The sequence below is a fragment of the Sceloporus undulatus genome, chromosome 4 (assembly GCF_019175285.1).
Source record: "Sceloporus undulatus isolate JIND9_A2432 ecotype Alabama chromosome 4, SceUnd_v1.1, whole genome shotgun sequence".
In the NCBI taxonomy this organism is placed as follows: Eukaryota; Metazoa; Chordata; class Lepidosauria; order Squamata; family Phrynosomatidae; genus Sceloporus; species Sceloporus undulatus.
In genome coordinates, this window is record NC_056525.1 from 48,614,292 (window position 1) to 48,626,296 (window position 12,005).

The window sequence follows — 12,005 nt, forward strand, 5'->3', positions numbered from 1 at the left end:
TGAATAGCCTGAATCACATGAATGCCATGACTCCATCCATAGGCCATGTTAGACAATGAAGTGAGACATTTGGTATAAATAGAGTATTAGGTCCTCTTCTTTTGGAGGTTTTCACTGCACTCCCAATTCTTTTATCAGTCCTTTTAGGCTAGTCAAGAGGCCCCAGTTTGTCAGGGAGAGGTCCAGTTAACTTTTTTGTGAAGTTGTTAACATGGCACTGCCAAAATCTCTCAAAGTTTTTCACTCCTTTTCATTGTGTGCCACCACTGATGTGATGGTGAGTCTCATTCATCCAACTAATTTTCTCAGATGGCAGCACAATGGGTCTTTTTATCCAATTACTGTCCCCAGTATGTGACGGCCAGCTCCCTAGCTGTCACCAAATTGCACAATGAGACCCTCGAACTTGGATCCCTCGCTTGAGTGACTCCCACATCTTTCTTTTACCTCTGGGCCACTCTGTAGGATGATAGGACACTCACTATTTTGAGTGGTCTGAGCAATAAAAGTACAGTGGTACCTCGGGATACGAAATACCCAGGTTACGAATTTTTCGGGATACGAATAAATCCCATAGGGATTTATTGTTTCGGGTTACGAAAGTTTTTTCGGGTTACGAAAAAACTCCGGCGCTGTTTTAAATGGAGCCGCGGCAAAGCCGCGGCTTTTTTCCCCATTAGCGCCTATGGCAATTCGGCTTACGAAGGTTTTTCGGGTTACGAAATTAGCCGCGGAATGAATTAATTTCGTAACCCGAGGCACCACTGTATTATTAACCCCTGGTAGTTCTTAGCTTATAGTTTCTTAAAATACCTCAAGCGACCACACATTGAACCAAAACAAAAGAAAACTTTATTTACTCAATAGTAGGTTACAGTATCTCTCTTCTGGTGGATTCAGAGTTGACACAGTGTTCATGTGCTTAAACAGCTACAGTTTCACCTATGACTTTTGACTAGACTCTGAACTTTAAAACTTCATTGCTACTTTATGCCTTCTCCCCTCAGGGTCTAATAAACCTCTAACTCAGAACTCTGTCTCTAACTGATCCTTATCCAATTCCCTATCTACTTCCCCACTCCTAATACTCAGCCTATTTATACTTGCTCCTAGGAGTAGACCCCACCTTTTCTTGGCTATGCTCCCATTTGCTGTTGCCAGGCTCACTTTGATTGAATGTTGCCAATTCTCCAATCTGCCTTTTCTCCACATTTATGTCATCTCATCAGATACTTTTAAAATGTCGGGGTTTCTCTCTTCTCCCACATTCCTCCTTTGCCCTCATCTTACTTCACTTGCTGAGTTCAAAGTGCAAAAGTTATTTGCACTCTGTTAACTCAGCAAGCTGTAAAGGAGAGGAAATGGTGGAATCTTGCTCTTCCCAGTAGGTTCAAGCAAAAACAAACTGCCACAGCCTCTCCTAGCTTGTGTGCACCTTCTCATTACTACTGTATATACTCACGTATAAGTCTAGAAACTTTAGTAAAAAAAAATGACCCCAAAAACCTAGGTCAACTCATCCATGGGTCAATGTAAATAGTACACTTTAAATTTTATTCAGAAGGGAACCATCCCCTTGTGAAAGGCAAGAGTGCAATTTGTCTTGAAAGCACTGTCCTCCCTTTACTTTCTCTTCCATCCAACCGTTGAGCCAAAACGGTTATGCCTGTAGGTTTTTTGGCATGATTTTCCTTTGCTTCATAATTTAGATCCTTTGTTGTATGTACCTAAGTTTTACCCTCGACTTAGCCAAGGGGTCAAAATCCATAATTTTGCCGCCAAAATCTGCCCTCGATTTATACATGAGGTCGATTTATAGTCGAGTATATAAGGTAATTTTTCTCATCTTTGATGTTGCTTGGCCAAATATGCCCAATTTTCATCTGTGAAATATTGGAGGGGATATGAGATCCACTCATTCTCGGGCTGAGTAACTCTGTGTGTGTGTGTGTGTGTTTGTGTGTGTCTTCAAGTCATAGGGCTTACTTAGGCAAGAAATATTCAGAAGTGGTTTTGCATTTCTATCATTTTTTGCTGATTATTTCACTTATTGCTGATTATTTTATATATGGGGGGGGATTTTCCCCCCTTTAAATGCCCCTGAAAACAACATTTTTGACAATTAATCTATTTTTAAAATGAGAGACATTATCTGATTTTTGTCCTGCCATTTAAAAATTGTAGGGATTGAGGGGGCTTGGGGTTGGTTTGGAGCCACATGCAGTTTATACAGCCTCACCTTTGCTACTCCTGATCTAATTCTATTTATGTTTCTCTCTTTCTTTCTTTCTTTCCTTTTTGATTGGCAAGCTGCCAACCCCATCAGTGCCCCTTTAGCTTCTGTCTGTCCTCTGTAATAACATCATAATCATTCATGTTATAATGCAACTTGCAATTTATGAAATGATAATGTGTTTTATGATAATGCAACCTAGGTTGATAATTCAGGGCAAGTTATTTAGAACTAGCTTCTGTCACACTGTAAAGCAACAGGATGAAGGTAGTTTCCTATAAGACCTTTTTATAACTCAATTCTGTGAGGAAGCCTAGGCTAGGATGTTTTACAAGGTCCAGGCCCTATCACATGGCCTCTATTGCTCTTGCAATGATTTTAGTATTTTCCCCAATTCCCTTGTTGTTTGGAGGTGAAGCACTGGCTAACCTCCTCCTTTGTAGTCCTTACATTCCAGGTTTCAGGAAGCAAGGGGATGTCTACATGGGCCATTTGCAGCACTTTCCCCCATATTCACATCACCTAGTCCAGACAATACAAAGCCAAAGGCCTGATTCAACTGTGGACTGTATCAGGTAGGAAAAGCAGCCCCAAAGCAAATCTGGGCCATCCTTGCTTCAAAGCAAATTTAAAAGAGTTACCATTTAAAATCATCCAAGAAAATCTAGAGCACTCCAGTGCCTGCTGCTGCTGCTGCTGCTGCTGCAAATCATTCCTCTGAGATCACAATGAAGCACCCAGCCAAGTCATTGATGTTGGGCACCTTTTTCTGGCTCATATGGAGCAATTTACTCCACCAACGGTGATAGCAAACAGCACACTGTGTAGACAGTTGACAAGTATTGCTCCAGAACATGCAGGTAACAAGAGGAAGTCAGGGCATTTTTAAGGGTCAAAATACTCTGGGGTCAACCCAGAATATTCTGGCCAGTGTAGACCTGCCCCATGGAACTTTTAAATTCTGATCACCCTCACCCCACTCCACATGCACACAAAGGTTCAGATAACCATCTCAGGCTGCTTTTTAAGATATCATAAAAAGGTAGGCAATTAATTATTGGTTGTTTAATTTATTTCTGTAGTATTTTTATTGCTGGTGGTCAAGGAGTTAGGGGAGAAGTGATAACAAGTTCTTCTAATTCTCAAAATATCTTGAGTCAGACCTGATTAAGAAGCATTATTGTTATTGTCCAATATGCAAGGGGCTAGGAATTCTTTGGAAAACTGTGCATAGAAGTGAGAACAAGGGTAATAAAGTTGGGGCAATTCTGAGCTTGGACATTTTCTTTTTCAATCTATAATTCCCAGAATCCCTTGACCTGAGAAATTATTGAAGCTGGAATAATAGAAAGGAACTTTTCTAAGATCTGACTGAAGCAAGGATTATGGTTGTATTTCAAAAACCCTGGATTTTAAGGAAAGCTGAAAATGCATATGTTCCATGCAGCTATTACATTTATTGCTATATTTAAAAAAAAAATGCTGAAGCTGCTAGAATCTGTATTATCACCTGCTATTTTTGAATTCCTTGTTACTATTAAAATCCCCAGTTTCCCCTGGTGATAGTAAGAAAATGACAGTTGAAACAGGCCACTCTTTAAAAAGAATGGTCCCCTCTTTCCCATATAAATTTGATTTGCTGATCCAGCCATTCACATTTGTCTTTCAAAGTAGATTGGACTGGATCTACACACTCTTTCATAATACACAGTTATGGCACTATGATTCAATTTTAGCTGCCATGTCTCCATCCTAGCATTTGTAGTTTGGTGAGACACTAGAGTTTTCAGGCTGAGAATTCTAAATATTCCTTCCTAAAATGCAAATCCCAGGATTCATGGAAATATAGTGTGAAAGGGCCCCAGAATGTATACCTAGATTAGTTTCACTGAAATCAATGGCATTTAAGTTAGTATTTATGCATGATTACATGTATGATATATGACCACATCTAGACCTAATCATTCCCTTTCAAGAATCTTTTCTTCACACCATGCACTGTGCTAGGCCTGCACCAAGACAAAATAGCATCCATGAACTGAATATGTGATCTGTGTTTCAACTCGGACTATTGAATATTGATTCTTGAATGCACCTTGTGTATTTGTAGATACATTTCAGATGAGAGAAAACCTCACCTCTTTTGTGAGAGAACTCAGTCCTAGAAGCGCAAGGTCCTACTTCTCTCTCTCCAGAATAAAAAAGGACAAGATGTGGGTTTAGGGCCACAGAAGAAAAGCCAGGCTGGACCAAACTGACATTCCCTCTAATCCAGCATTCAATTCACACAGTGGCCAACCAGAGAAGTCCGTGAGCAGGGCAGGAATGCAATAGCTCTCTCCCCTCCCTTAAGTACCTGGTATTCAGAGGAATATTGTCTCACTAGTCACATTAATCCCAGATTGTGAGCAGATGTTTTGGCAGAGATGTTCGTTTCAGGAGTTCGAAGACATGTGTTTGCCATAGCACATGACTTAGCTTGCATGTGTATATTGCATCTAGTAGGCTTTCCTTTGTGATTGGTTATTGGAAGATAGTCATGGTTGTAATTTGTAAGTCTGATTGCTGAGGCACACATTTCTGAAGAAATCTTATGGTGAGAAGGTAAATGGATTAATCTGGGGGAAAGGCATTCCCCTTTTGTGTTTAATTTGTTCTTGATACTGCAAGTAATATATAGCCATCATGATCTCTAGGGTCTGGTACTCTTACCTTCGATGGAAAGTTTCTAGACACCTTTTAAAGCTGTCCAAGTTGGTGGTCATCACTATATGATGTGGTTCTGAGTTCCCAAACTCATTGGGCCTTTAACTCTTCCCTTCTTTAGCAAGTACCTTCCTCCTTCTGAAGTAATGGTGAAAGGCCCCTGAAGCTGCTGTTAACAATACAAAACAACAAGTCTAACTTCATGTCTAGTGTAACCTTTGCTATGCGTCAGCACTAGCTGATATGAATAGATAGTGGCTGGTTCAGAGGTAAATATGGCCCAATTGATTTGCTTGGCAAGTGTTGAGGAAATTTTAAAAATGCTGATTCAGTTTTTCCACATTTTATTCACAATCCTTGTGAGGTTAAACTCTTCTTCCATTGCTTTCATGTTTCCTACCTTTCTAGTACTCCATGGAATTATCTGTTGCTCTGGAATCCTATTGCTACTGTTGCATGTCAGCCATTACCGTGAAATAGATTGCTTTCTCCACTTTAATAAGACCATTTGATTTCCCTGTACCCTCCCTAGCTTTCTCTATCTAAAGTACGTAATGTCCCAAGAGGGGCTTCATCAGCTCACTTTGTAGTCTGACTCTTGAGAGTAATTTCAATAGTGGGTGTTTTTTCAATGTGATCTTTCCTATCACATCTTCTTTAGAAGAGTTTGAGTAAATTTCCTTTAAATGAAGAGTTGCAGAATTTACCAAATTGATTTTCCCTGTTGAAGTGCCAAGCCTGTGAAATACCTTGGCTGGAGCTTCAAGGCAGCTGCCTGGGAAAAGTTTTAATACTTTGGGTAGAAACACATTATTATGGCATAAAAGGAGAGAGGGAGGTATACAGACTGGTACTGAGCATGTAATTAATCCCAGAAGGGCCATTGCCTGAAGGATTTTTCTTACTTCCTGGCCTCTGAACCTTCCACACTATACTTACCCTTAAAAGTGTCTCTGTTGTCGCTAGACTCGGAGAGCACGGTCTCATTATTCCTATGTAAAACTCTCTATTTATCATTCTAACAGCATAACTGTCGCATAGGTTTGCAAACACTTCTGTAATGTTGTAGCAATTGCTAACTGCCCAGGAAACAGTAGGATCCATAACAGATGCTGTTAATTTGACCAACCCAGTTTGTTTCAAGAAGCTCTCCTAATCAACATCATAAATATGCATTAAGTCTTAGTCAGACCTCACCCAAGGATACTCATGCTTGCTCCTAATGAAGTTCTTAATCACTCGCCCTTAGAACATGGTTGACAATAAAGTTAAATCTTTTCTTTTTTTGTAGCAGTGTTCAAAGATGTTGCTCTTAGCAAAAAGATATAAAATGCCAATGGGGTGATTAAGGCTATAAATGGAAAATAGTTTGTTTATTTCATAGAGTTTAAGATGGTTTGAAAGAAAAACCACTGCTTCTGCCCTGTGCTCTCATCCTGTCTCTGCTTCTGATTCAAAGGTGAGGAATGTCAGATATTAGACTGCAAGTCAGCCGCCTCCAGAATTGATTATTATTATGGGAGTCAATGGCTGACATTCTTTGGTTAGTCTCAAGACTAGTCCCATTCAATCAATTGCTGAAAAGTAAGTGACCACATAGATAAATTCCATTGATTCAATGAGCTTCCTCTAGTAAGGATTAACAATAGGATTTAGGCCAATATCTGGTGATGAATTTCCTACACTAATCTAATTAATAGGCTTCCCCCAACCATTTCTTCTTCCTCTGCATTGACATGCAAAGCATTTACTAACAGGCACTTCGATTGCTGTTTCCATTCTGTGAATTTCCATTTAACTGTCATTTTGAAAAGTCGTTATGGAGCAGAAATCAGCATCTACAAATATAAGGCAAGAGTTTCTTGGGGAGCAAGATACTGTGAACAGATCAAACATTCCTTTGTTAGAACTGTGCCTAGAACAAGCACATGTACAAGTATTACTTTTATCTATAGTACTTTCATGAATCAAACATCTGGAAATATCATAGCTGTGCTCAAAAATGCAAATTACAAAGCAGAAAGTACACTCTTGACTGGAAGACCACCTTCTAATCTGTAATATCCAAGGCCTTCTGCTAGACGGATCACCAGCCTTTGCATTCTGAATAATGTATGGGAGGTATAAATCCCCACTGTCTGAATGAGTAAATGCTACTGGAATAAAAAGGCAGATCCTATCTTCTGCTAAGGAGTTTATCACATGGGAGGAATTTCTCTTAATTTCGAATGAAAAGAAAGTGGGGCCAGAAACATTCACGTGAATTCGCTAGTTCAGTGAATTTACATGAATTTGAATTGCATTCAAACTGACTTCCCATTGCCTGAAAATAGCTTGCCATTGCCTGAAATTGTGTGTGATCACCTCTCACGCAATAACGTGAAACCCCATGATTGCATTTGGACTGACTTCCCATTGTCCAAAATTGCGTGTGGTAGTCTATCATGCAATAACGTTAAACCCGATGATTGTGTTTGGATTGCCATTGGATTATACTTCCAATTTCCCTTGTCTGATAACGTCCTAAATCAGACTTACACCTCTTTTCACTATTATTTACCTACATGGAATTGACAATAAATCCTATGTGTGAAGTGACATTCATCAGAACCCATTAACATTACACATACCCTAATAAATTCTTACCCCATTCCCTTATTAGTGCTAATGTATCATTGCCTTAAGCACAATTCAAGACAATCAGGAAATAATTTTTCTGTTTTTCTAACAAATACTTTCCCGATCTAAAATATATTCTTTGTTTTCTGTCTTATTTTATAATAATAAGAATTACACTTTAATATAAAAATAAAAGGTTTCTTAAACCACCCAGGCATATGAGAAAAGTTTCATGGTGTGAGTTAAAGTTCCCCAAAAGTGGCTTCCCATGATGCAACTGGAGTACTGAAAGCATAAATAGCAGAACAAAGCTGAAAATTATGTCTTAGAGATCCAAGTTAGAACCCCCATCTCCAAGGGACTGGATCTTCAAGGAACTGGATGAAACTATACCTTTGCATCAAATCAACCTTATACTGCATCTTTTCTTTAAGTCAGTATAAGTGGAATACAAAGTATTACTGTAATTGTTACTATTACTAGTATTACCACCACTACCACTACTATTTATTTATTTATTTATTTATTTATTTATTTATTTATTTATCTATCTGTCTTTCAGCCCACCAGGGCGGCCAAGATGATGTACAACAAATAAAAACATTTAAAAACTTAAATATAAACAGATAAAGTCTGATAGCCTATTGTTAGTCCTCACTAGACTAGACCTATTAAATCAGTTGGACTTACCTACATATTGATTCATCATACAATAATTTATGCAGTAGATCTACTCAAGATGGGATTAATCAACAGGATTTCATCTGCATGCAGAACTGTGCTATGCTGACATATTCACAGAGATGCTGACACACAGACTGGCACACTACTGTAGAGATGCTGACACACACACATCCAGCCATTCCTACCTGGAAGATAGTGAATGAGGTTTCAAAAATGTCTGGCTATGTCCTTGGAGCCAGATGCAAAGTTATCAGCCACTGAATTTCAGCAGGGTCCTCTGGAGGTCTTGACAGCTGATACAGTCATTTTGTGTCTCGCTGCAGGGACATAGTCAGACATGCTTCAATCCCCCCCTTGCTCCCCTCCAGGCATGGAATGGCCTATGATCAGGGTTCAGTGGCTTGGAGGTGTGCTTTGGTTCTTGTGGAGGGAGGAAGATAATACCAGCCTCTGAAGGAACTAAAATTTAACATTCATAGACATACACCTGTATATGCCACTAATAGGATGTCAACCAAAGCCTGAAATCGTGTTGGAGACATACATAAACATAACCTGGGGTCATGCACAGGCATGTCTTTTTAAAGGACACTGCATATATGAATATCCAGCATATCCTGGTGCAACCCTTCCCTTCCCTTCCCTTCAAGCATGCTTCAACAGGCAGACAGGTAAGCCCCCTCTCAGTCATTTAGTGGAAGGGGAAGGTATAGGGAACTTGCAAAGTGACTGGCTGCAGCCAAGAGGAATCAGAAACCATTATACTTGTTGGGGCCCAGGCAACTACACCAGATTCAGGATGTAGGATCTCATCCAAAGACGTTTAAAAACAGACTAAAACAAGTTGAAAAATATTTTTAGAATCATACATTGCTAAAAGAGCAAGTGTAGCCACCCTAATTTTAAAGTCTGGAGATCATGTTAAATAACTGTCTCAGCTGCCCTCCAGAAACTCAAAAGGAATGGAGCCATCCCTATCTTCCCTGAGAGGAAATTCCACAGTCATGACTAACCAGTAGCAGAGCTTTCTCTGTAGTGGCACCTCAACTATGTAGTGGCATCAATCCATGTCCAGTCCATGACAGTTCCACATCTATTCAATGATAAGTCCATTTCATCCAGTTTCCAATTTCAACATCATTCTGTGGTATGTTGGGTTTTTAAAAATCACCTTTATTTTGTATGCAACGTTCTGCAATATGCACATTTTGTACCCTAGTCACTAAAATTGCATGTATGTACAATTATGTTTCAAAATTTGAAGAAGTTCAGAAGCTATGGATAACTGTTACATGCAAATTAGGTCAGTTCACTTGACTATGTAGGCCAAAAGAAAATTTTCAACCTTCACCATACTGTTAATATAACATTATAAAATCTGGGAAGTTGGGCTCAACAGTAACATCCAATTCTGTACTCTTACCTTTCTAGTTTCAGACATGAGGCTGGTTACTTAGATTGCACTTTTGCCCGGCTGCATTGACTAAGTGTAGAAACCAAAACAGGCACTCAAAGGACTCTCTATAGCTAAGAAACAACCTGGAAGTCTGCTAAATTTCAAGCCATTTGGGAGGTAATGGAGTGGAGGGAGGGAGTAAAACTTTCTGCCTCTCCTACTGATGGTGCCTAGGATTTAATGAAAAGAAAAGAAATGATCAAAGAGTGATGAAAGTATGAATGGCTGTTATTAATTTAGTGCCTGATGAAACAGAAAAAAAAGAGCATTAATCTTACATTGCTGGCACTCTCTCGGGGGTGAATGTTTGTACTTTTATAAAATGGTCTTCACTGCTAGCGTTCTTTATCACCATTTCACACTGCTGCTGTTGTACAATCAGCTGCTGTGCCCAGGCATTCCCTTTCAAAGGAAATTTACCAGTCACACCTGCACTTACCATGATAAGCACATACAGATTCTGTCAAGCTGGACCTCTCTTGAAGCCTACTGGTTGTTTAATCAGACACTGTTTCCTGTTTCTTCATTGCTAGATGATCTGTGCCTTGGCAAATCAATCAGATAACTTGGTATTAACTGGGAATAGTATTACTGCTGGATGGAGCAGAATAAATTGCAGCAGTGGGGCTTAGCCTCTTTACTGTCATCAGTCTGAGAAGCTGCACAGGATATATTACAAGATTTGCTTATTCAGCAGACACAAGGGGCAAGGCTTAATGTCTGAATTAATTTACCAGCCCAATTCTGATGGAATGGATTTCCAGCAGCTTTTCTCTACATGTGGGTTTACTTTTTGAGAACAGGCAGCTGCCATTTAGGTCACTGGTTTTCAAAGTGTGTGGCCAGATCCACCTGTAGATATAAAAGGGTCACAAGAATGAAAAGTCTGATAACTACTAATCTAAGTACCGGGTTTTAAAACCATTATTTCTGTTTCCCCAGGTGGAAAAATCAGATTCACAAATCTCAGGGCCTGGGCCGTTTTCCTTGTCCTCAGGGCAAGGGGGAGGAATCTCACAGAGAGAGTATTGCACTGAAAAGCATGTGTGTTACAGACCGCCCCTTTGGGGTGGCCTGTAACCGGCCCTTTCCCTGCCGGATCGGGGCCTCAGCTGCCAGAACGGCAACCTCCGAGGCCCCGATCCACTGCTTTCCAGGCCGCAGGGAAGTGGCAAAAGGCCGCTTCCCCACGGGCTGGAAATGGGTGTCCTTGGGGCTTCATGCCCCAAGGACACCCGATGGCGGTCAGGAGGAGGAGACAGGGGCTGCTCGGCCCCTATCTCTCTTGCGTCGCTGGTGCAGCGGTCTAAAGGCTGTGCCAGCAACGCAAACTACAGAAGGAGCTCTGTTTCGGAGCTGCTTCTTGTGCCGCGGAAAGGGCGCTATAGGTGCCCTAGCGTGGCGTGATGACGTCACAACTGCACCGCCTCGTTTGGAGGCAGCGCGGTGGTGACATAGTCATGGTGGCGCCCATCTGTATAGGGCGCCGCCATTTTGTACGGACTGGATCCGTACTAGGGTTAGGGGCATCAAGAAGTGATGCCCCTTTCTAACCCTAGTATGCGCTAGTTGCGTACTAGGGTGCCCGTTTGTAACGGGCCATTGGCTAAATCAAGGGCTGAATTTTGTCATCATAGGCAAATAGCTTTGGCATTTAACATCCAGCAATCATTGCTTCAATATATCTATGGCGTTGCTTATGTCTAGCTATCATAGCTGTTGATTACGTTTAACCTCAGATTAAGAGCTTTCAGGCTGCTAATGTTGTCTGAATTTGTCTGAATCAAGGAGAGCAAATCCATTGGAGCTAAATGCAGCTGCAACCAGTAAATGCATGTCCTTAGCCAAGTCTGTGGGTAAACAGAAGTAATGCCAACTTCTAGACGCACAAAAGCATTCAGAAAACAGTTTGGTACTGGGAGAGTGGGGAGTCAAAGAAATGTATATTGTACAACTTCTAATAATTTTAAATTGGCATGAAATGTGTATCTCAAACGGGGCGATGAGCTTGGCTTTAAAAATTTCAAGCACTGCTGGAATAAAATTATGCCCCTTTGTTTAAAAAGTACAATAAGATTTGAATAGCTCTTACAGGTTTTCCAAACACATAACTTTGCTGAACTGACCTTGTCCTGATATATTGGAATACTATTCCCAAATATTTGAACACTTTCATTTGTTCTGTACTGTAACTATGCAGGTACCATTTTTCAGGTATAATGACCTGTTCTTATAGATGTCATAGTCTCTTCGAATCATTTTAAAAGAGAGAGAGAGAAATCTTATTGCTAAGCCCATAAATAAGTA

The 12,005-nt window shown here is 40.3% G+C and overlaps 1 protein-coding gene across 2 annotated transcripts in view; it reads left to right on the forward strand.

Annotated features, from left to right (window-relative positions):
- SYT6 (synaptotagmin 6) overlaps positions 1–12,005 on the forward strand; it is a 208,004-nt gene that overhangs the window by 118,590 nt on the left and 77,409 nt on the right. The gene's annotated exons all lie outside the window — the stretch shown is intronic.